A 21,823-nucleotide genomic window follows, 5' to 3' on the forward strand; every position below is an offset into this window, starting at 1 on the left:
ATAGTTACAGTAGTTCATCCTTTTCTATGCTTGACACATATCTCTATAAATGCTGAGACTCACAACATCTTTAACTGGAAATTTAAAATGAAGTATATTTCAACACTACTGAATTGAATACAGATAGTTATAAAGAGAAAATTCTCTTTCTCCAGAAGTCTCCTCTACAGCAATGAAATCTCACTACTAATTTGTAAACCATCTACATGTCTACTCTATGTGAAGCAATTCATCAATATCAGAGTTCCATATAGGAACAGCATTTATACTACTAGATTAAATAATATTTTATTGCTGGGTTTTTTTAATTGGTCAATCAATCAATCAATCAATCAATCAATTTTGCTATTGACTTTAAATTATAGGCATTTTCCTGGTAATGGAAGGAGAAATAAATGCTACTCACAAGTACAGGAAGCAGACAATTCTTACATACAGTATGCCTATTTTGAAGCTCACAGGGTGGATGCTCAGGGAGTGAAGTACAACCGTAATCCAAAATTAAAGACAAAGTAATTGAAAGAACACTCAGAAAACAGTTTGTCTGAAAAAAATAAATAAAAAAGGAAAACAAGAAAGAATAATTGCACAGTTTCATAGCCATAAAGAAATCGATTTCTAAAACTTCTAAGCTATTGTTATATAACAACCAATAAGGTTAAAATCGTGTACTGTGATTCATGTAATTGCTAATATTACAGCTGAGTTATTTAAGAACAGAAATGCCATTTGAGGAAGAAAGGAAAAATAACCATACATTACATTGTTCTCCCCGTCAAACATATCCACATTTCCTTTGCCTCAATTCTTACACAGCCTCTGTTTGTAAAAAATGTACATGGGAGAGCTTGCAATTATTGATGATAAAAGATCATTTTGTGATTCACTTAGCTGTCCAATATCTAAGCCATGCTGTTGCTGTGATGAGTAATTTTATTGAACAATGAGATAGTAATTTCTTGCTGATTTAGGTTTCAACATTATGAAGGTCACTTCCTCACAGTAGCAGTGAAGAACATTAATCATCCTTCATATTAAACAGTGGCCTTATTCTTACGTAAGAGCCTGTAGTTATGTAGACTCTATGGCTTGAAGACTAGCAGAAAGTCAAAAGGCATAAAACATTTGGCTTAATCCCAGTGCTTTGTGTATTAATACATATCCCAAAAGGCAACAGGATGAAAAATGAAGGGAAAACTAAAAAAAATATATATTTTTTTAATCATTAAAATTCAAATATGCCAGCCTTTCTCTATGAAAGGAATAAATTAGTTCTGAACAATTCCTCATTAATTAGTAAAATCCTTTCTATAGTCATGAGGAACATAGAACTATAAGAGAGGAAAGACAAGAGAAGGAATATTGTATTACATTTGTCTCTTTGAAATAGTTTTTCAAATTGTTTCCTTAAATTCTCCTTCTCACTGTAGAATACTATAGTTTACTATTCCTTCCAATACTGTTCTCAGGAACATTTGTATGCATGGTGACATATATGACTCAAGTAGCAAAATATTTTTAAATAAGGTCCAATATTTGTGAATAAGTCGGAAGACGAGGTGTCTCGGGCAGGAGGTGTGCATCTGATTTTCCATGTCAGAAATTGCATGACTCATGAAATAATAGGAAGTAGCAGAAAGCAGATTCTTTATATTCTTAAATTCAGTAATTACAATCAATAGCCAGAATCTGCTGAATGAACACGTAGAAAAAAATCTCCTTTTACTCTCCCTATCATTTCTGTAGCAATGGAATATAAATCTACAGCTTTCCTCGCAGAGAAGTATGTTTTGGTTTCATAAAAATCTTAGGTGATCAAACACCTACAATTTCCTCCTACTGAAAAGCACAGGAGAAAATTTTAGCTGGTAGCTAAGGCAGAAATAAATTACAGTATATTTGTAGACCCTATAACTCCCAAATTCTCAACATCTTCAGAGCTCTAGAATGTGATTGTTTTTGTAATCAGTATTTATAGATATTCTTAAAAACATAAGCAATTATTAGTTACTGCTATCCATGAAAAAAACTCTCAGAAATTAATTAACTGAACCTACTTAATTCTAACATTTAGTACAAAAACTTGCTTTGGTCAAATTGAAAAAATGAAAAATGCTGATGATGACAAAATATCAGAGCTTTTCATGATGGAGCTTCAATCAAATGGTAAGGGAGACAAGGAAACCCAACATATAACTACATTTTTCATTTTAAATCTCAGTGTTAATTATCACCAAGTTATAAATCATGAATCAAACTGCAGATTTGAGCTTTTTTCTTCCTAACAAAATGAAAAACTTAAATACTGTATCTTGGGCTGACTAAAATCTGTAACTTGAAAATTATTATCTAGCAAGAAATATTTGGGAAGTACTGAACATGAAAATCTCCCTACTCAGTGCTTGAAATAAAAGGCAAGGAAGCTAAGCACTCAAAACTTCCAGACTTTTTTAACGTTACGTAAGTATGACATAAGCATATTTAATATTCTATGGAAACATCTATGTAACCGTATAAAATATGCAACATTTAATTGTACACATATATAGTATTATATATACGTACTGCTTCACTTCTAAATTATCTCCTTATGAAAGATATACAATCATGAAATTGTAACAGACCCCATGATTACATCAGAACCATGGGATGATACCAGAGGCCCCATGGCTACAGATGGAGATGGCTTCAAAGGTTTTAGAGTATAACAAAAGTAATTTTTAGGATATTCTCCTAATACTAAGGAAACATCCAAGGCTCACATATTAATGAAGCCTTGTGTTATGCTATTATAAAGCTGTCAAAGACAACTGAAGAAAATTACTCATAGGTAACTACATTTAGTTCATTCACTTCATAGAAACAACTTTTTATAAAATATTTTAATAGTTGTGAATAATAGGAGTTGAAATAATGAAATTTTTCCCAGGCATATCAAGAGAAGCCAAAAATCTAAGCATATGAAATCAATTACTTGCTGATTTGTGGTTTTAGCAGAAAGTAGGAGCCTTGTATCTCTAGTTTCCCTTGTCTAACCATTAAAGTTCAATGCTTAGTTACTCGTAATGAAAATGAAAAATATTTGTGTCCTTCACCCAGGAAAGTCCATTGCAATATTATTGATACAACTTAAGTACTTGTATTGTCCAGGGATGTACTGTAATGCAATTTAGATAATGATAAAAACAAAATTATACATAATTATCTCATTTCCAGTGACAGATTGTCTTTTTATTTCCAACAAGGAAGTGTAGTAGATAAAAGAAAATAAAACTTAGGTGAAACATGCTGGAAGTCATCAACACAAGAAGAGAAAACTCTTGGCATGAAGGCTAATGAGATTATACTGTTCCTCTAGTGAATTCTGTATGACCAGAACACATGAAATAAAATTAGTCTTATTACTAACCTTCCTGTCACAGCTAAGAGTCACTTAGACTACAAGATATAAAAAAAGCTACTTTACAGTTTATGATGTGATTATTCTTAAGCAGAAAAAGCATGTATTTCAGATATCTATCTACTATGCTACCTTACAGAGATTATTTTATAGACCATAGGGAGAGAGAGAGCAGTGTTTCTAAATTGTTGCAAAATTAATAAGTAATCATATGTGAGTCCCTAAAACTGATAATTCTACACAAATACTTTTTGACTAGAAAGAATACTCACAGTAGCACAAACTGAGGAAAGAATAGTCTTCAGAAAAGAAATAAATCTTGCAAAACACTATTCCCAGCCAACTAATTTGGGAGGATTTCATTTAAAGCTCTTATTACATTACCTTTCACAATATGGCTGTTTGCCAATTAAGATGAAAGAAGAGATGTCACCATTGCATATTTAAAGGAAAATTATCGAATGAAATGCGTTTTTTTTTTCAGCGCTCTATTTGACCTTTGGAAATTCCCAGAAGGCCTCTTGTCCATTTATGGTGATCAAAACATTAGCATTCAGTCCTCATGAAATCTAAACTCCCCCAAAATTCTGAATTTACTGTTTTCATTCACATATACTGTTAAGATGCTGTTCCAGAAACATATTTCATACTTAATCATGCTACATTTTTGAAACAAATCAATATGAAAGATTTTAATAAACTGTCTATATTAATTATTGCCACAACTATGGTTTTTATGTTTGTTTGTTTGTTTTTGAGTAGCATTCCATCACTCTTGCTGTTTTCTCTTATTTCAGGTGAATGTGAAATCAAATTACTTCTCCCCAAAAGCACAGCAATTGTATTGACATGATTCCTTCAAATCCAGGGGCCAGCCTCACAATCCACTGTTTTGGACAGGAAGTTGGATCAGGGGCCTATTGAGATCCCTTCCAAACTGAATTGTTCTGCAGTTCAGTGAACCGTAGAAGCATTTGTAATGAAGCTCTGTGCAAGCATCTTAGATTTAACGTGAGCTTAAGTCCATCAGTACTGAAGCATGGAGGTATATTATCTTGGTAAATCACCACCCTGCTAAAGCACTGCTCCCTGTTCAACCAGAAGAATGGATAGACTCAATCTGCCCTCATCCCACTTCGCTGCCCAGAACACAGTTTAGCATGAAAATAGTTTTAATGTTGCTGCATTGTAAGATGAACACTCATTTATTTTTCAGTTTTGTCAGAAGTATATCTATAACTTTCTTATTATATAATTCTGAACCACTTCATCTGTTTTCAGTTCTCACCAAAAGACCTCTAAAAATAAATGAAAAATAAGGAATATTTGTTTTAGAACAGGGAAAGGAAAGGATTAATTTAAAATAGTATTCTGTGAAGATTTGTTATACATCATAGTTTCCATTATTTATACCAATAATGAAATAAAATATTGAGATAGGTGAACTTCAGAAGATACATTTCGACGATCTACCGAAATACAAAATACGTACCGAGTTAAATTACATGCTGCTGAGTCTCAGCAGCAGAATAGCAACCAAACAATACTGACTGGGAAGTTTGGAAGTGTATCTAAATGTTATCTTGTGCAAGTAACTGAATATAAAAATAGAAATCGCAGTATTAAAATCTAAAGCATATCAAAGCCCTGGGGGATTTTTCTTTTTGCATATAAATGTAGATGGGAATATTTGAATCTAGTGTCTATACTTTTAGCATCAGCTGTAAGCCATTAAAATTTTCAATACTTTGGAAATATGAAATTTGTTTTTACAACATTTTAGTCACTGAGTCTAATGCTAACGCTTTCACTGCCACTGGCTGACAACAGAGTTAAAATCTAAGTGTTATTAAGACAAAAAAAAAAATTCACATGCCTTTTTAATAGTATGGAGAAATCAAACTGGACTGTACCTTGATCACTTATATTATCCAAGATATTCACTTTTACATTAATATTTGATTTAAAAAAAGAACAAAAAGAAACAAAACATTAAAAATATTTTAGTTTAGTTTACAGTGTATTGTTCACTGTGAGGAAACACTGAGCAGAAGACAAAAATATGTTGCCATAGCTTGCACCTTCGAACTTGGAAGAATGTACTGTGTTTACTGCTAAAATTCTTTTTAAAGTTGCATGAATTGGATGGGGTGCTATACGGAGCAGAGATGTGAAATGCAAAATGGTTCTCCCAAATGAAATTCTATGACTCACAGTACAATAATTACAATAATTTTAACTGAAAGATGGCCTTGCTGTTTGTTGGGCTGTTATAGGGGAGGAAAAGAAGAGAGATTCAAATGAAATTAATTTGCAGTTCTTTGAAATAACACATTCTATTGACCTTATTTCTAGGAAACCAGCTAAGAGAGAAGCATAAAAGGAAACCTCTGTCCAAACAGGGAGTGGAGAGAGCACTTGGAAGAATCAGATGTGCAAAATAACACTTGTTTTTCCTCCCCCCATCTGACTCCAAAGGTGCTGCTGGTTCTTCATATCTTGACTTGCCTTTAGTCCTTCAGCAGGACTGCCAGCCCTGTAGCATTTCTGCGATAAATAGAAAGCAGCTGGTGTCCCAAGGATGGCTATTAATCTCCTCACAAGATGAAAGTAAATGAAGGAGATGAGCAATGCTTTGTAATTACTGATTCATGCATTTACTTCCTGAGGATAGAAGTTTCAGCAGTTTCTACTTTGAAGATGTATTAATTTTAATTGATACATCATCACTCTGTGAAATTATTAAAACTATTGCAAGAAAGATTTCGTCAAACCTGCTTATTTTAAATGACCTAGAAACACGAGCCTTACAACTTTCTCCTATCTAGTATTTTTGCATGCATAGATAGGTAGACAGGACAGTGGAAATCAGCTTCAGGGTGTTACTTGTAGCTAGCTGTAGTTAGTTCAGGGTAGTTGTGGTTTTTTTTACCTATCCAGCAGTCTTCATTTTATCACATAGGAGAAATAGAGATTTTGATTTTCTGCTTTTCACCGATTATTCTCTACTTTTCTAATGAACCACTGAAACTTACTTGAGGTATTAATAAAAAACATCTTTTACTCTGTTGGATTTGTTAATATATTGAAGATTCTATACATGGTTTGGAAAAGCTCTACTCCAACTAATTGTGCATTCAAGCTCATAACAAATTCTTAAGCTTTCACCATGTATTAAGTACAGGTTTAAGAAGTGCTTTAAATATACATGTTAATAGTAATACAACAGCACATTCTTAAGCTAAAACCTGGGGATTTGTAAGATCTTTCCTATTTTTTTAAAGGTCTTTACTTTTGTCAGCACCAGTAAAAGGAATTTCAACAAAAATCTACAATACATCACAATTTGTAAATATAACAGATCAAAGGCCAACTTCATAAAAAAACATGAATGTATTGAAAGCAGTAACACTTTTATGAGAAAAAAATGAAATCCATCCTATCATACTGATTGGCTTCAAGAAGCAAATACTTCAAAAATTAGATTGAATGGCTCCAGACAACCTAATAGACTCCTGAAATTCAGATATGAACTTTCACTACACTTAAGTGTTTTGTTAGCAGCCAATTATACAGCTTTACTTTACTATCTATAACATTTTATCTTGTATTATTTTTTTTCAATTAAGATATAGTTATCCCAAAATGATTTTGAGATGGCATGAATCAGTAAGTTTTTCACTACCAAACACTTCCCTAGAGAGTGAAGTTAAGAATAATGTTAATGCAGCAAGAAAAGTTCTTAAGAGCTCTGACAAAATTACATCAGCTCAGTATGGAGTATTTCTTAGATGGCTAGAAGTTAGGTAGGCATGCATACATCTCACAGACCAGTGGTTAGGATATCAAGTATTAAAAGCCAAGTCCATTTACATTTCTTCATATTAAGGGTTGAAATGTTGTCATGAGTCAAATTTGAGAATTTTACCCACTTAAGTGCTGTCTCAATATAAGCAGGCAGAAATATTAACCTTTATAATTCAGGAATGAGGGCTTTATTTTCTGTGTTTATATATATTCTCTTTGCATAAGTTAATTTCAACCATTTTCTCTTTGCTTTTTCTGGAATTTAGAAATTGTATAGGTTTCACCATAGTTTCAGATTTGGCCAAACTGGAGCAAACATCACTATATTTATATTCTAATTTATTACTGGCAAGTTTGATGTGTATTCTCTGTTATATCTATATTGACAGAATCCTGTTTTAAAGTGCTTTTCTTGTTCAAGTAGTGCTAGGAACAATTCTAACTTTGTTCTTAAAACAGCCTGATTGCAGTTTTGTAATTTAAGGATATGCTGCATGTAGTGGAATGAAATATGTGACATCATACCTGCAATTGCTACAGTTCAGCTTTTGTTGGCACTAAAGAATCAAAAGGATTGGTGAGATCTACTTGACTACAAACTGCCAGAAAAGTATTAGTTTTAATAAATTCAAGAGGAATAAAATTTGTTAGTTGTTTGTGTGCATTTTTTTAACCACATATTTTTTATTACTGCCTCTCTGTAAGAGATTCAAGTAGATGCTGAGATGGTAGGTTGACAAATCCAACTGGGGAAATAATATCTCTTGAAAGCTTTTGCCACATCCATGCTTTTTTTTTTTCTTTTTTTTTTTTCTCAGAAGTGGAATAAACTAATAATAATAATAAAAAAAATCATGGCTAAAAGAACCTCTAATAAATGAATAATAATCCAGTGATTTCAACACTATAGTCTTTAATTCTGTCTCTTATATCTCTTATGATGTTGTGCTAATTAAAAATAGTGTAATTGAACAAGTGCTACAGTTGTATACATTGAATTATTGACAGCCACAAGGTTTATTCTAGCAGTTGCCAGTTTGCAGTGATTTATTTCTCCCTGGGGCTACATATGCAACACTAAGGGAGGGAGAGAGTTTGTACTTACTCATCTAAATTGTTAGGTGCAATAGAAAGTTTTACTTTCCAGAAGATGGAGGGATTCCCAATACTGAAAACCATCAAGAGACTGAAATTAATAATTAGAAGTGATTCAATACATAGAAGCCTTTATTCCTATGCTTCTAAAGAAATGAGGGGCAACTGGTACCTTAATTGTCAAGGTTTAGACTAAAGAAGCTTTTGCACAAAGTTCTCCAAGTTCTAATGGGCTTGTTTTATGAAATGTTCCCTGCTGCATAGTTTGTGCATTTTGTGCACGGTCACCAGAGCAGAGCTGACATGTAAGACTAACTAGAATATATTTCATGGGTAAAGATCTTAACATTAGTATGTAAATAGACTAGCAGTAACAATAAGGAAAACCTACCAATATGATATCTATACATTTGTCTGAACCCTTCTTTTCTTTCTTGCCTCAAAGCATGCCCTCTGAGGCATTTCTTCAGACAAGACTTTGACTTACCCAGGAGGCGAGTGATGGGTGCCGCCATGTGGCTGCCGGCATCAATTTCTGTGCAGTTTTACATTTGAAAGCATTTCTTTGGAGCTGTTTCCTTCGAAAGAGAATGCTCAGGTATGCTTACTGGAGGAAGATCTGGCCTGAGACCAATTAACTGGTACGGGAGATTGGGGGACGGTACCATTGTATCCTGTAAAGGCAGTAGACAGTTTGGCGTCTCCCTGCTCCCTCTTATCTGTTAGCAAGGCCCTGTAGATGGGAACAAAGGAGTTCCTGCCGAAGTCCACAAACATGAAGCTGCTACTCCAAAGAGAGCTGACTTGACCACTATGGACCTATAAATGTTTGTACTGTCATTAAGAAGAAGAATTTGTCAACTCATCAACATCAACCTCCAAAGACCTATCACTACTGAAGATCAGTGTCTGAACTATGAGCTATGCTGGATTCCCGGTGGTGACTAGTTCTCTCTTGCTTCCTACAAAGACTCCTTCCTTTTATTTCCTCTCTCTTTTCTATCTCCCGTCTTCCCCATCTCCCTAAGCAACTAGAATTTGTAATAAACTGGTCAGACTAACATTTGACCCATTCTGTCTTAATCTTGCTGTTGGGCACACACATATCAAAAAAACCTCCTCTCCCTCCTATAAATTGGAGCGAGACAACATCACACACAGTTTAATAAATGTTCAACTACCTCAAGACAGATTATTTACATCCTTTGTATTTCGCATCTCGTATTCACTACTTATTGGAAGAGATCTGCTTTCAGAAAAGGTCCCTCCTTCATTTCCTGCCCATCAATTTATTTCTGCTATAAGTCTTTCTAAATGCTTAGCCAGTGGGAGTTATGTTGGACCCTTTATTACACTGTGGGAGCTAAGATATTTTTCTTTAGAAACATATTAGTTTACTCCGTACTGCTCTATGTTTTTTTCTTTCATTTTATTACACTCAGAGCAAAAATTTCTAAATCAAGACAAGCACCCACATTCAGAACAACATTGTTACAAGGTGACAGTAAATGTAAAATACTCAAAGCTTTTTAAATATTTTAAATTTGTTTTGGAGGAATTGCAGACAGCTGATGCGAACGCAGAAAGTATGAAAGTCCATCAGATAGAGAAGTCAGTCTGTCATTACTAACAAGTCTGTTTGCAGTACATCTGCTGTGAAAGTGCTATAACAGTTCTGACTGTCTCCAATATTTATTTATTTGTATTGTTTTCTCTGTGGAACTTCAAGGTCCTGATATATAAGTAAAACAAAAAGGAACCTAATGTCTGATACCTGATAAAAAAAAAAAAAAGAATAAGGGAAAACAATGACAGCAGCAAATGAAAACTTGAAAGATGCTAATATAATAAAGAGAGTTAGTATTACAGGGTTCACTATGGATGGCTTACAACAGATGAAATTACCCCTATGCCAATAAAATAAAATAAAATAAAAATAATGAAAAATGAAAAATCATATGGAGATTAGATACAAAAAGAAAGAAATTCTTAAATATGAGAAATTCAGCAACAGATTATTTCCAGAAAGCAACATCAGCAGTGGAAATGTGCACAAAGGAAACAGACCACAAAAAACTAGGTGAAATCCTTCTGCTCCTAAAAAATTAGACAGTAAATGAATAGGGAAAGAAGGACTACTTTCCTAGGGAAAGCACAAAACTGCAGAACAGACTTCCACCCGTTTGACAAAAAGCAGGGATATATTCATTACTGATCCATGTAGTCTTAGATCCAATAAACATGACATTCATTGCTTTCTCAAGATAAAACTCCACTTTTTAATAGAATGAAAATACAGGAATAAAAGTGAACAACTTATAGCAGATACAGAGTCCCTGAAACCTTTTGTGGGTTTTTGTTATCCTTGTTTGCCTTTCTTACTGTACCTAAAAGTTTTATGCTAATTTTGTCAAATGAAATGTTATTTACCTAAAATTGAATCTCTAGATATGCCCCTAGGCATGTTTCTGTGCTATTTCATTTCAGTCAAGTACTTTAATTTTGAGACCTTCAGAGTTGATATTGGTTTAGTGTAGTAGGTACAGAATTTTGTAACCATAGGAACTGAGTTTGAGACAAAACATCTGTCTTTATAAAAAAAAAAAACTTTTCTGTTTTAGTTCGGTTAAGTGGAAATATAAGTTTCATATATACTTATTATTTTTTATTTAATAACATTATACTTATTACTTAGTGGTTATTGTGTTCTGATGAACTGGAAACAGAGGGAAGAGTAGGAAGCACATGTTCAAAGAATTTTGTTGAGACCTTCTGGTATTTGTTGTCTTTGTAATATCATCCTCCCAAAACTTAGCACTTTTCTTGTTGGCTTTATAGCAAGGTATTAATTCAAAACTCCATACTCTACTGTGCATGTGGTAGTAAAATTACACAGAAAAAAACAAAGGTGTTCCTTTCCTGTGAAATAAGATTTCCATTATTAAATTGACCTTTAAATGCACCTTTTTGTTAGGCAAATGTAATTCTATGAAATTAGTCACAGATTTCTTTTATTGTGTAAGTAAACCTTGACAGCCCACCCTTCTATAAAAGCAGCAACTCAGTTTAATAATTTATGCTTCTCTGCTTATTAGCTTTAGAAACCAAAACAGTGCATTCTGCTACAAATGATTCCTACTGCTGCACTTCATTTTAATGTACTGAAGCAAAACACTGGCATAATTGGTGCAATCTGTTATTTACAGATATGTTGCAAGACATAAGTGGCAACCTAATTTTTGTGTTTTAAGGAAAAACAAGGCCACTTTTATGACTTCAGTAATGCTGTAGAAATTACAGTGATGGTAGAAGTCTTTTTTTCTCCCACACAATAAACTTCTATTGTAAGAAAAAACTTCTATAAGTCAGTATAAGATCTTGGATGGCATATTATTCAATTTATACCTGAGCTAGAATGAACGAACACTACTGTAAAATAGTAAAAGAGATGACCCTGTAAAAAGTTTCTAATTCCATATTTTTCACATTTGTTGGCTTATTCTACATAGTGAATTTCTTCTGCTAAGAAATTAAATTATAAGAAATTTCTTTTTTATTAGTAATAGAAGTGCCGCAGAGTAATGCAAACACTCATAGGAAATCACTGGCAGACTTTTATTCCCAATTTTATTAATAATGATTCTAAAATACATTCAAAACTCCTTACTCTCACAATATTGCTAAATCCTAGTTTACTGGGCTTCATGGCAGCTTGTGCCATGTATCTATTATTAATTTTAGATAGAAGACATTTAAGATTGAACAGGGAGGCCATATATAGAAGATATTTCAGAAATTCCTTGCTTTCATCACAGAGGTCTAACAAATGTGAAAGTGCACTTATTCTGTAGAAGTAAAACTGTTGAAAACTATTTTGAATAACACTCCAGATAAAATAACTAGATCAAGTGAAAGAGTGAAGGCATTCTTGCATGAATAATTCATTACACTGTAGGAGTAATCATATGCAGCAATTTGGTTTAGTTTATCAGCTTATGTTATTGTCTCCAATACTTTTTTAACTAAGGGCTACTAGTTGTCTTTAGAAGCCTTCATTATTTTCCAGAATCTGATAAACTTGATCCAACTGAATACTTTATCAGTGTTCTGCTGTAATAAGATAATTCTTCTAAGATATTGAGATGGAGTCTTTAATTTTTTAAATGGTAGCTGTTCACACAGGAACCTTAGTCACTGCTAAATGTAGTACTTATGGTAAAATTAAGAGTGGAAATGTGAAGTCAATATCAAATAAACACCTTCTGGGTGACATCTATTAAAGAACATCTCACTAGGAAAGTGCCATAGGTTGTTTTATTTCAAGTGGCTTGGAAAATTTACTGTAATATTTTCTTACATAAGAAGAATGACCTACTTGCTCCATACTGTTATTTTCTTCCCTAGTTTCTGTTTTTATACTGCTCTGCTTTATATTTTCATTTATTGTGGTCAATCTGCATAGGGAATTGTGTGGGAACCATTTACAAAGTACTACTACAGTGAAAGTCTGCAGAGCAACTCAAATACATACTGAAGCAAGGCAGAAAAAAATAGCTTTCATTCTCTTCTCTCTCTAAATAAGAACTTTCACAAAGTGAAGCTGAAACAGAATTAATCAAACCAGAAGAGCCTTCCTCACACAAGAAAGCCAAGAGCAGGTTGTCTTTCTGACAGCATGAGAGTACTGCCACAAAAAGCATTCTGTGTCCCTGCTGAGGCTCCTGATGCTGCTACTCCTGATGCCAAACCAGCTTCTATTATCAGATCATCTGCTGTTGGTGATACTTCCTGCGCTTATTTGAAGGGCCGAGGGAACACATTCTAGACTATATTGTGCCAAGAAATGGAATAAAGCAATTTGGAAAACCAAATGATATAAGTATTAGTGCAGAAGACCAATAAACCCTGCCAATTGCTCTTTGGCACACAGGTCTCATAGGAGGAATCCAAGAAAAGCATGAGGGCATATAGCTGGAACAAGCCTGGAACTAGAGAGCCGTGGGAAAATACCAAAGGTATCACACCAGAGACTTTCAGCAGATGCAGGAACAGAACTTAGTTACAAGTAGAAAATACAGATGTAGTTGCAATTGCAATATTAAAATGACTAATAACGATCAAAGAAAAAATATGAAACACAAATCACCATGGAATGTTTCAGGGTTTTTTTTTGTTTGTTTGTTTTTTTAGACATTGAGATCATCTAGACATTGAGATCCAATTAAAAGTGCAATGATTTGCTGAAACATTCAGGAGTTTATTAACTAACTCCACACATATTACATGACAGCAAGGGAAACAGCAGCCACATATATAACATATGGAGTACTCCAAGTACTTTCTTAGACTTGAAGGAATCTACTATGGGTTTAAAAAAATAGTTCAGCTGCTGACAAACAAATTAAATATGCTATTCAAGCCTGCCAAACACATAGCCCACCAGTGAAAAGCCTGTTTTCTGCTATAGTATAGACATCAAATTATGAAAATAGCCATCCACTTCATGCAGGTCACAGAAAAGCAGCTATGTATTTGAGTTTGACTCACTAGCTTATTATGAAGTTGTATTTATCCCATTCTCAACAATGTCTTGGTTCTTCAGGTTTTATTCATTGACACTAAGCTGTAAATATGAATAAAACTACTATGCATTCTTAAGGTTTATTAATACACACAAAGTTGAATCATAGCAGTAATTATAATTTGCCAAAGCAATTTGTGTAAAGATCAATGATTATTGTTAAACAGCCGCTTTAAGTTGAAATGCAGCATTTACTACATAGACTCAAGTTCAGAGCCACAGATGACATGGTTGCAGTCATAGCACTTTATGGTAGCACTAATCACTCATAAATCAGATAGAGGTTCTGAAGGAAAAATATACATTGTATAATTCAAATTTGTATCCTGTTATGAAAAATAATGTTGGATCTGAAGCAGAAACATTTCAAGTCTTCTCCAATAATCTGCACTTCTAGATAGACAGTGACCTCTTACACCATCCAGGAAATTTGTTCACTAATGGGAAGAATAAAAGAATGACAAATTCTCAGCCATTTATTTCCATACGTAGCAACAGAACTGTCATAACTGGAATTCTTCCTTCCACATACAAGTATGGCTTTATTTGTTTCATATTATAGAATGCATCAGAATTACAGCTGTGATCAATTATAGCAACATTAAAAATTCCAGGTACTATATAAAATACTGGTTAAAACATTTTTCTAGAAACACAACTGAATTATAGCCATATGTAAAAAAAATGCTAACCTATCACAGAGGAAACACTTTTGAATGTTCAATTGAATCAACATGTTGATTAATTCCCAATCTGCTTCACAAAACCCAATTGCTCCTCTATAGGAATTTGATGTTTCCAGAGATACAAATACCAGATTTGCCTAAGGACAGAAATGTATTTGATGCTTTGATTCTAGACTTCTTAAGTATGCTGCCAGAAACTGCTGTTGGCATTTCACATTTACTTTCACTTACCATTCCCTTTAGATTTCTGACTCCTTCAAGCTCTATGCCAAGGGTGTATCCTATCATTTGGAAGCACTTTATGGTGACAAAAACTGCTGACATCTCTTGGTTCAGACAATAGACAGCACCAGAAGTTTGTATCTGGACTAGCAATGCAGAAGTAAAGAAGATAATGCAGAGTACACTAACGATTGCAATTACTTTATGGGGAAAATAAATTAAAATAAATAAGACCCTGTCCTCTATGAAGTACTCTTATGGCAGCCTTGGTTATCAGATTTCACTGAGAAAAATTAAATCAGAAATAGTATTACCAGATAATTATTCAGATAGCAAAGAACTTTTTCCAAAATGAAGGACAACTCTGCAAACTGCATTAGGCTTACTACAAGTGGAAGTCTATGGCTAGACCAGTGGTTAAAAAAAAAGTTAACAACTTGATGGCAGATGTCTGAGAATATAGTGCCACTGGTGAAGCACCATAAGGATTTCCTTCTTGAATTATGTCTACAAAAGACGGTCTTCTTCTGCCTTGTTCATATGGTGATATAAAATATATATAGTTATATATATATATATATATATATAAAGAAAGGCTTACTATGTTGCTTGTAATGACCATTGTTTTTCTGAAGCTTCATATTATTGTATAAACTATCCAACTGCCATACTGTAAGATCTGATTTTACAACATCAATAAATTAAGCTTTATGGGTTGAGAAGTATTTTTTTAAAAGTGATATTTATTTATTTTAAGATACGACTCATATCCTGAATTATTAATTGTTACTGAATATACATTCAAGTGAGGTCTTCACAGGAATAAATTGTTGGGTGCCCTTCTTACAATACTTTTTTTGAGAGGCACAACTTCAGCAGAAAAATTTTGTTGCCTAAATTCTATTCTTATTTTTTTTCTATTTTTTTTATCTATTGTATTCTAATTTTGAAGATTTTAAAATACATTTTTTTCATAATGCTCAGTCTGTTAAAAATACTTTTTGGTTATCAGTAGCTTCTTGAGACAGTACTAATTAAGACTTTTTAAAATTACATATGAATATAATGCAATTAAATAAAACTTTGAAAATAGGTTCATAGGTTCATTAGGTTGGAAAGGACCTACAAGATCATCTAGTCCAACCATCTTCCTATCACTATCCCTACCCACTGAACTACTAAATCAAATCCCTAAAAATCCCCTCATAATTCTTATGTTTTTGAAAATGATAAAGTTTCCCTCACATCTTCACAGTTTATATTACTAGCACTCCAAAACTTAAAGAGGGTTTATCTTCATCATTTATGAAAGAAAAAAAAAGTTTTCTCTAAGATCAGAAAGGTGAGTTGGAGGACTTAAAGATCACACATCAACATACAAAGATAATATTTAACAGAACTATGTTAAAAACCTTGACAAAGTATAATTTCTGAGCATTTAAACTCTGAAACTGTGCCCTTGATCCCCTACTATATAGCTTTTGTAAGACAATACATTGAATACTCATGATGCTCTGTTGTGTGCATTTGCTTCTCTGTATGTTTTCACCAAGTTTAGGTCCCTTTATATTAGCGCCTTGGAAAGAGAGGTTTAAATACGTGATTTTAATGTAATGCAAGTTTGCATGTTCAAATAATGCACTCACATAAACCCATGATAATATCAGTCATCAGAATTTAGACTTGAGAGAAAAGGTCCCATCTCAACAATCACTTCAAAACTCTAACAGCATCACAGTTTTACAGATATATACATCCCTATTTTGAAGTACCACTATGCTACTGAAAAATCCTAGAACGTATTTCCTTTGCTTGGTGTTGATTATGAAGATAGACTCAGTAGCCTGTGACACGTCCATAATATCTTGAGTTTTTAACTTGTCTATCATATGAAACATTTTTTTCAGTACTTCCACAAAGTCACATGCAAGTCAACACATTAATATTCTTAATCTTAAATCTATATTTTTTTCCCAAAAAGTAAAGTCGGAAACTTAATTGGTCTGTGTAATGATGTACCTATTTTTTAACTCATTCTGTTAAAAAAATATTTACATACTTGTCAACAGTTTACAGGTTGGTTTGGCCCAATTCCGTGACGACTGGGGTGATGGGACCCACAGACCCACGCCCTGGCAACGGGGAAGGGAAAAAGGGAAAAAGGAAGAGATATGGGCCTAAAGACAAAACAGCAGCAATGATCTGAGGAAGAAAGATAACTTACTAAATAAGATATTGGAGTGCAAAAGAACACAATATAATTGAAGTTGAAGCTAATAAATCAAAAAAAATGAGAGAGTGTCCGAGAACTGAATGTCTTATGCTAAATGCTGACAATTTTTTTATCTGAAATGTGTTGCACTATAATATCTAGTTTTAAAGATTTTATGGTCCATATAACAAATACCTCCACATGAAAAGAAAACAAGCAGTTATGAGAAATGAAGAAAATTACATTTCTCTCCACTCATAGTTACAGAATCATCTCTCATTTAAGGATTTTAAAGTACTCCATAGCATTTATTAGAAAATTAATTACACACTTTCCCTCTGAGAAGAAGTTAAGCTTTATTGTGTTTGTATGACAACTGAACAAACTGCTGAGATTCAGCAGTTCAGGGCACAATCCTCAAATCCTTAATTACCTAGCCCTCAGAAAGGGACTAAGCCTGTAAACATTTCACCACAGCAGAAGGAACCAAGACTCAGAGTCATGCACTTCTTTGGAAGCATATTCTTCTCTATTTAAAAACAAAGCAAAACAAACAAACAAAAAAGTGTTAAGATAATTTTCAGAACACAGCTTAATCCAGTGGTTTGGGTGTAAAAAATAAGACATCCATTTCTGCAGTCTCCTCACATATTTTATCCCTGAGAGATTCAGATAGCATACAAGTTCTGCTGTGTGCCAAAGAATCAAGTAGTTCAGCTCAGTGTGAGTTGTGTTTGTTTCCCAATTGCACAAGTGTTAAGTACAATTCTGTTTGCAAAAGGTGTACTTTTCATGCAGCATGTATTCAGATTGGAATAAAAAAAGAAAAATCATCTGATGAAAGTCTTCCAGGGAAAAGTTCTAAACTCCACTAGAGATCAGTCATCAAGTAGATAATACCAAATCTCATGGACGTGCACACCATTTCCTTAGTTATTAGTGAATTAATATGGAAATTTTGTACTTCTCACAATGTTATCACAAGAAAAAAAATAATACAGGCAATCTTATCAAAATAAATGAATGGTCCTGTCTGAATTTTCTTTAATTATCAGAAAAAGCATCTTGTACATAATTCAGTAGTAAATAGAAAAGAAGCACATGCTGACATAAAGGAGTAATTACAGTCATGGAAAGGAGCTAGTCTTGTAAATTAACTTACAGAAGATCTCTATGATTTCATAACAAAAATAGCCTGTGCTTCTCATAGATGAAAAGTCTTAAAAAATAAATCACATTTCATTAAAAGAAAATGAAGTTTGTTTAAAAACTTAGTCAGAAGTATTGACTTTTATGAGCTTGTAGTCTGACTACTGCACTTATTTGAATGACATAAGGCTTTTACTTTTCTTTTGATACAATTTTAATAAAAATGGATTGCCTCTACTGAAAAGACACAGATGTAGTTTTCTTCCCTCTCTTTCCTCTCCCGCTGACAAAGGTATACAATATATGTAGAGAAAGAAGAAAGGAGGGGAAAGTCACATTGTTTTGTGAGTCTATAACTCTTATTAATGACAGTGTAATCCATATTTTTGAGATGTGATAGATCTAGCTTTTATTTACTTTTATTCCTTTCATTTAAGAGTGAGAAAGTAGAACAGAATCTAAATTTAAACCAAAAGCATCAAGTTTATGTGAGTTCCCAAATTTGTATGAATGTCCCCAAAGATGCTTAGCAACTTTAATCATTTAAATATACTGTATTAACAATTTATGGTATTTGTGAGTAGCAAAATCTTCTCTGTATTTTAAATTTGACGTACTGCAGTCCTCCCTTAAATATCACATATCTCAGTTGACTCATAAATAGCTACACGTTCACTGACTTAAACAGAAAAGTTCTACTACAATACAGCTTAAAAGGGCTTTAATGAAGTAAAAAAAATAAAATAAAATGAAAAAATAGTTCAGGAGCTATACCTCTAAATTTAAGATTGCTCTGTAACAGAATTTGTAAAAACAGAACTTGTTACCAGGCCAATTTTCAGCAACTGTCCTGGAAGGGGTGGGTCAGCGGGCATCTTTGGGGCTTTACTTCAAGCTGCTTGCAATAAGAGAAAATCTCTTCTACTTCTTATAACTTATCTTCATCATTCTATGTGATTTCAAGGAGATACAATTTGGAGAAGGACTTAGAAGAATGACTCTAGAAAAGCTTCATGTATCAGTGGCAGGATGGTAGAGATGTATAGGGAATGAGGAAAGTTCTATGTATTTTGTTTCTCTTTGAATGATTGATTAATTCTCCCTGAATGAACAGATCATTCTGTTCATAAACATATATTTAATATGATTAAAGAAATACTATAGCTCTCTTTAAATGTAGTGTCACTAAAAATTGAATGTAGCTGAAATAATTAAAACTGAAAGATGATAAAGGCACAAACACAAATGGTGAATTCTTTTAGGATGGAATTAAAAAGTGTAATTATAAGCCCTGAGAAATGTTGAAACAACTTTTACTTGTACATCAAGTTCTATAAACAACTCGCTAGCTTTAATAATGACAACAGTACTGAAGGTTCATAGGTTCATAGGTACATTAGGTTGGAAAGGACCTACAAGATCATCTAGTCCAACCATCCTCCTATCACTATCCCTACCCAACTACTAAATCAAATCCCTTAGCACCTCATCTAAACGCTTCTTGAACAGCGCTAGGGATGGTGCCTCAACCACCTCCCTAGGCAGGCCATTCCAGTGCCTGACCACTCTTTCAGAAAAGAAATGCTTCCTCAGGTCTAATCTAAATCTTCCCCGGCGCAACTTGTGGCCATTCCCTCTCGTCCTGTCGTTATTTATCAGGGAGAAGAGGCCCACCCCCTCCTCACCACAACCCCCCTTCAGGAAGTGGTAGAATGCAATAAGGTCTCCTCTGAGCCTCCTCTTCTCCAGACTAAACAATCCCAGCTCCCTCAGCCGCTCCTCATAAGACTTGTGCTCCAGACCCCTCACCAGTTTTGTTGCCCTTCTCTGAACACGCTCCAGGGCCTCAATGTCCTTCTTGTAGTGAGGGGCCCAAAACTGAACACAGTACTCGAGGTGCGGCTGTACCAGAGCTGAGTACAGGGGGATGATCACCTCCCTGCTCCTGCTGGCTACGCTATTTCTAATACAGGCCAGGATGCTGTTGGCCTTCTTGGCCACCTGGGCACACTGCCAGCTCATGTTGAGCCGAGCATCAGCCAACACCCCCAGGTCCTTTTCCTCTCTACATTCTTCAAGCCATTCTGCCCCAAGCCTATAGCATTGCATGGGGTTATTGTGGCCAAAGTGCAGGACCCGGCACTTGGTCTTATTGAACCTCATCCCATTGAGCTCAGCCCAGCTGTTCAGCCTATCCAAATCCCTCTGAAGGGCCTCCCTACCCTCAGGCAGTTTGACACATCCTCCCAACTTGGTGTCATCTGCAAACTTACTGAGGGTACACTCAATTTAAATAATTACTGAAAGTTTACCTAATTATATATTAAACATCAAATTGTGTACCACAGATTTAGCTTTACCTCACTGAAAGTACTATCACACCTCATTATTTTCTTTGTTCATATTTCATGTATTAGAATAATACTATTTTTAAATGCTTTGTCTAGATTAGATTTATGATATCTTGCAAGAAAATATGAACTTCAATTGATAGAAACATTTGAAAGAAATACTAAAATGCTGTAAATGCTATTTACAGTAGAAGTGCTACTAACTGAACAAACTATTTCCCATACTTTTTCAGGAGTCAATATGCTCTTTAAAATTCTACTGCACTAAAAGCATGTATTCAGGCATTAAAGAAAACTTAAGTTACAACAAAACCAGAGAAAGCCTTAGCGCAATATACATGAGAAAGAACATAAATATGTATATATATATTTCTTCTTTTTTTTTTTCAACAAATTACCATATATATTTTATACAGTCTTTAGATAGCAGAATGTGAAGAACGATCCATGTCTCAGCCCTTAGTACGGCTAGGCATAGAACAGAGAAAAGCTGCCAAGAGCTGAAAATTCATGCTTCAGAAGAAGAATATTTGACTGATTAGCTTACTCGATTAACTCCAACACATGTTCTTTGGGTTATCATTGCAAAAACCTGAAGAGGAGCCATGAGGAGTCTTAAACAGCAAAACAAAATGTTAACAAATACCAGAGGAAAAAGATTTTAATAGGAAGTTATTCCTCTCTCCACTTAAATGGTCCAGGAAGGGTAATGTTTTGTTCTTACTACAGTTCTACTTCCAACTTTTTCCCATATGAAGCATGTCAAGTACGTGAAAGGAATTAAAAATTTTCTGAAAGAGGTTATAGTCTCCCATCATAGAGGAGGATGAAAGATTGCTTCAGTAGCAGTCAGCAGCTGTTGCAACTCATAAGAATGCCAGTCCTGCAGAAAACAATCTAATCCTCCTTAGAGGATGTGAAACCAGCACAGTCTTCTTCATATTTTCTTTACCTTGAAATAAGCTACTTACCAGGATGACTTTTACTGTGCCAAGTGACGTGCCGCTATGACTACACAGCTTTTGATATGAAATCTGGTTTTTTTTGAAACTGAAATGGCACACCATACACAGTTCTGCAATATGCAGCTTCAGAAGAAATAACATAGCTTAAAAGTAAGTCACTTTTCTCACTCAAGTCTTCAAGGCAAAAACTCCTCTCCGTAGATGACTGAGCCTAATACTCTGAAAATATCCTGTAAAGCTCTGCTCTGTCACATTTCCTTTGAAATAATTGAGGTAATATATCCAGCTGGGGCAACCCAGGGTAGTTTCTTTACATAAACAAACAAACAAATAAATAAATAAATAAATGAAAGTG

The sequence above is a fragment of the Cyrtonyx montezumae genome, unplaced genomic scaffold (assembly GCF_038088225.1).
Source record: "Cyrtonyx montezumae isolate F1298 unplaced genomic scaffold, pur_monq_1.0 scaffold_10, whole genome shotgun sequence".
Taxonomy (NCBI): Eukaryota; Metazoa; Chordata; class Aves; order Galliformes; family Odontophoridae; genus Cyrtonyx; species Cyrtonyx montezumae.